The sequence below is a fragment of the Vespa mandarinia genome, chromosome 9 (assembly GCF_050613455.1).
Source record: "Vespa mandarinia isolate Hongniang chromosome 9, ASM5061345v1, whole genome shotgun sequence".
Taxonomy (NCBI): Eukaryota; Metazoa; Arthropoda; class Insecta; order Hymenoptera; family Vespidae; genus Vespa; species Vespa mandarinia.
In genome coordinates, this window is record NC_140818.1 from 8551146 (window position 1) to 8556468 (window position 5323).

Sequence of the window (5323 nt, forward strand, 5' to 3'; positions counted from 1 at the left end):
ATTATATAAAAATGTATTTTTGTGCTAAAAGTCAATCTTATCTTAAAATTAATTAGAGACACGAGTAAACGAATAGCAATTTAATGAAGAAATCAATTTAACAATAATTATTAACCGTTGTACCTTGCGGCTTCCACTTTGTTATCGTGTCGTGTTATAGCTCGTTGAAGAAAAAGAAAGCCGACAAAAGGAAAACGAATCAATAGTCAAACGATATTAGATCACACACACATTAGCCAAACACACATATTATTAGACAATTTTGCAGTCCTCCCCTCTCTTCGTCCTTCTCGCTGTTACGTCTCGTCTAAAAAGAAAAAATGAAAAAAGAAAAGAAAAGAAAAAAAAAAAAGTAAAGAAAACAAAGAAAAATCCAGATTACACGAACGTCGAAGGGTGCAAGGGATTGATAAGGGTGATTATTTTGTGCAATGTTTTTGATAAGCGAACGAAAGAAAATGAAAAATTTCAAAAGGATTCAGAGTCTTTCGAGCTATCTCTTAATGAGGCCAATTAAGTTACTTTCGGCGATAGGATGAGGGTGTCGATGGACAAAGTCGGTGATTAAGATAAAGCGATTGATTAATTTCAATAATCGAAGTGGTAGATAATTATACATCTATAAAAAATTGTATGATATCGATGAAAAAAAAAGAAAAAAACCAAAAAAAAGAAAAAAAAAAAAAAATAAAGGCTGTTATATAAATTCATTCGCTCATCTTCACCCGTCTCTGTCTTTCTATATTTCATTACATTAAATTTTCATTTCAATATAATTCATTCGTATACTTTAACACCGTTATACTTAGTTGTACGATTTAGAAGTTTTCAAAGATTTCAAAAACAACGAAAATAATGGAAACGATAAAGACAGTAGATAATTGTCGAAAAAAAAAAAATCAATACGATTGTCTAGATGAGAATAATAGTATAGTATATAGTTCATAACGAAGATCACACCATCGACACCATTTTTCCTATTACCAATAATTTAACAATTAAAAGTTTCAATTGCAAATAATATAGATCTTATTTATTATATATCAAACGTGCTACGCGTTTGTTCGATATGTTTTTCCTAGACAGATGTCTATGTTACGATTTAAGGTAGGGTGGGAGATAGTAGTAATAATAGTAGTAGTAATAGTAGTAGTAATAGTAGTAGTAGTAGTAGTAGTAAGAGAGCTCGAAACGACATAATAATTTCGCGTGGAGCTGTGGAAAAAGGGCGTGAAAAGTACAGTCAAGCAGGCTTATACAACGACCAACCAAAGGAACCCTCCGCCCCTTTTTTGCGCAATACACACGTACACGTATATACACACACACATACAGATCTCTTTCTTTCTCTCTTTCCCTCCTACAGCATTGCTGTCAATGGTTCATTGTCGTAATGTCCATTGAAAAGATTCTACCGACGTAAATGTGGACCGGTATGGACTGATCTTATTGTCATCGACGACTAAACCATCGACTCGCGCCTGCGGGTAGTCCCGAAGCATTCGAAGAAAAATCACCATTCTCGTATCTTCTCGAGGAGATTAAGTTTACCTAAACTCGAATCTTAGGTTACTAGAGTCATCGATTTTATTCTATTAACAAAATCACTAAACAAATATGATATTTCGAAGACAACGAGTTCTTCTTCTTATTTTTGTTTTCATCGAAACCTTATTGATCTAATAATTGCAATTTGTTTTCTTGGGTTACTGAATTATTCATAGATTTTATTTCGCGAAAATAGATAGCCAATCGTTGTAACAGAACACTGCTGACACAATTATCTAATATAAATCAATTATTTGTCTAGGCTTTGTAGGTTGGAATGTCAAACGAGCTGACGAGTTTATTTTCAATTTCGAAAGAAAAAACCCCCTCCCAAAAAAAAAAAATTAAAAAAAAATAAAAAAAAAAAAAAAAAAGAAAAAAGAAGAAGAAGAGACGATTCGTTAGGACAGGGGACGTTTATTAAGTCTATTTTCCTGGTCGCGATGTCATGCATGATATAACTTACGGTTGGACAGCACGTCCTGGTAAAAGGCTTGCATAGGGCGGCCGTATATAACGGGCCGCTAACGTTATGGTGTTACGCGGCGGATAGTAGAGTGGCACGGTGTCCAGTGACTCCCATGTCGGCTTGTTATCCGGACCGCCCCATCGTTATCTGCAATTACCCCAAAACAGCCCCTAGTTTATAAATTATAGGCCACCCCCTCTAACGCTCACGACCCACTCACCCTTTACGCCACCCAGTTCTACCCTTTTCCATCCTATATCTCTCCACCTCATCCTCTTTCTGCATTTTCCTTGGTTACGTTGCGAGCATCAACGAGCATTTCTGCGAACGCAATCGATTGATCGACCATTCAAATCATTTTCTCCTTTTATTCAACACCTGTAACATTGTTTTCATTTATCTTATCAAAGATTTATCTTTCTCTTTATGATTTTCTTTTCCCTTTTCACCATTTCAAATAGAAACGTAAATGATGCGATAAATTTGTAGTTTCTTTTTTTAAAAAAAAGGGCCCTAACCCCCAAGGGATTTTCGCGACATCTAAACGTAGATAAGTAGTCGATGTTTCCTTTTGAAAGAAGTAAGTATTTCACACCTTGTTGAACGAGGTACCGACGGCGGAACAACTACCTACTGGGTGTCCATTCGGGAGAGACAACCGAACAAAAGACGTTTCCTCTACCTGACCGTTTCTCTCTCTTTCCCTCTTTCCTTTTTTCCTTCCTCTGTCCTATCTCTGTCCGTCTGTCTGTCTTTCTTATAGGTCTACGAGCAAACGATTTTACAGAAAACGATATTTTGACAAGCTTGCGGTTTTGAACAATTTCTCATTCCTTTTTAAAGGTTTTACTTTAAGTATGGCCTAAAATAAATAGAGAAGTAATTGAGCCGGAGTTTAACGACGAAACCTTTCATTCCCTTGTCGTATCCTCTGCAAACAAATATACTTTGTTTTTTCTTGACTTGGCAAAAGAAGTCAAAAGTATGTCTCAACGTCTCGAAAGTTGATTTTATTTTGACGGGCTGATAAATGCAGGTATATATCTATATATATATCTATATCTATATATATATATATATCTATATCTATATATATATATATATATATATATATCTATATATATATATAAATTGTCGGAGAGTTCGTTAGTATTTCCTGGAGAAAGACTATAAATACTACTCCCAGTGGTATGACGCGATAATTATTTAATTCTCACAGCGTAGACCGTTCCGCTTTGTCTTGATAAGCATTGCTGAAAGAGCGCCTCGTCCTTGACGAGTCTGCATGGTCAGCTTAAAGGAATCGTCATAGTAGGCAACGTTTCCTCTTCCCTCCGAGCTAACACAAAATCATCTTCTTATTTCTTTATAGCTATGGCAAACGAATAAATGCGATTAATCGCTGACGTCTAAATTCTTCTATACCTTACTATATATCTACCGATGAAAGGGACATTTTTATGTTAATTTATCAATGGGTATGTTAAATTTTCTTTTCAATTAAAAATATAAATCATTTGAATTCGTAAATTTTGATCGAATTTAATGTTATATAGTATAAATATATATTTATTTATAATTAAACGATTAACGTTTGTTGTATATAACGGAGTTTTGGATGTCTCGTTAAAAGAAAGAACGGATTAAAACGCGAGACTCTCTCTAATTCGATAAATCTTAGCCGCGGTACGGACAATTTCATCGTTTCAAAGGCAGCCGCTAAAGCAACAAGGAGGGGACACGTACACACAGGAGTACGAGATTTCGAGGGGTAAGTTTGTACATCTACCACCGATCTATCTATTGGGGTGCTCGAGGGTGACGGATACAATGATGTAATGCGAAACCTGTGAAACTTTCCCCCTGTCATCTCTTTTCTCTCTCTCTCTCTCTCTCTTTTTTCTTTTTCTATTTTTTTTTCTTCTTTTTTTCTTTTTATTAGACCATCATGGCGTAACGTAGAGGAATAGACGTACAAATTCTCCCAGCTAGTCTCTGAAACCGAACTAATATAAATTCCTAGTGTAAACGAAAAAGATAAAGAAAAGAAAAACAAATAAATAAATAAGTAAATAAATAAACGAATTGAATTGAAAATGTAATAAAAAGAATTTTGCATATTGTCCGACTTAGGATCGTAGAGAGAGAGAGAGAGAGAGAGAGAGAAAGAGAGAGAGAGAGAGAGGGAGAAAGAGAAAGAGGAATCTTTGCTTTTTCACTTCGAGGTGAGATCAAAGACGAGAAGGAAAAAAGAAAAAAAGAGTATCTAAGATGTCAGAGAAAGAGAGAGAGGGAGAGAGAGAGAGGGGGGAGAGAGAGAGAGAGAGAGGTAGGGGTATAAGCATGGAGAAAGACACGGCCGAGGGGTGAAAAGGAGGAAGTTCATAATAACGTCGAGGGACCAACGGACCTCGTCGACGCGTTCAGATGCTCTTTTCAAGAGTGCGAACCCTCCTCGACGCGCATTCAAGTGTCGCCGCTTTGTAATGCCTCTTAATACTACTCGCTCTCGCTCGTTATTAAGGATCCGGAACATATTGTAGGTATAACAGTGCCTACGATGGCACTATGGCGTCAAGCCTTTATATTGTCGTGCGTGTTGTACATCCGCGACAGGAAGTGGCCAGAGACTACTGTGAAATTTTTGAAAAAAATAGGCGACACATCGTTCATAACCACAATCTTTCTCTTTCTCAATTTACTTATTAATTTTACTTTTACATCGATTCTCTATCTTTTTTATTTCTTTCTCTTTCTCCTTCTCTTCTCGCTTCTTCTCCATCTAGATCGTTATTAGCGAACGTTGAGAAAGACGAGACTCTTCGAATCTACCAAGAAATCTAAAATTTCTTCATTTTTTATTTTTTTTTTTATTCTCTTCCATTTTTTATAAGTCTCGCCATAAAAATTCTCGTAGGGCACGGCTGAATAACATTCTTTTCTTTTTTTTTCCGCGTACTTTACCTGCTCGAACATGTCGCGCGAGTCAGCGTAAGACGACTCCTCGTAGAAACTTGCGTCCACCTTTTTCCCACAAAACTCACCTGACACAAGTTACGGTGATAAGGAACGTCGAATGCGCCAAGTGGCACGGATTAGAACGAGAGATCCTTACGACGAAACTTTCATACCATAGTTTGAGACAATTTGCGCTTAACTTTTTATATCAGTCAGCGATTATCACCTAACGAGTCTTTTTTAATACGTATGATGGCCACAAAGAGAAAAAAGAAAACGACGAATAGAAAATAATCGATGCGGTAACGCGGTAGTTTTTATCGTATGGAGAAATCGTATGGAGCCACC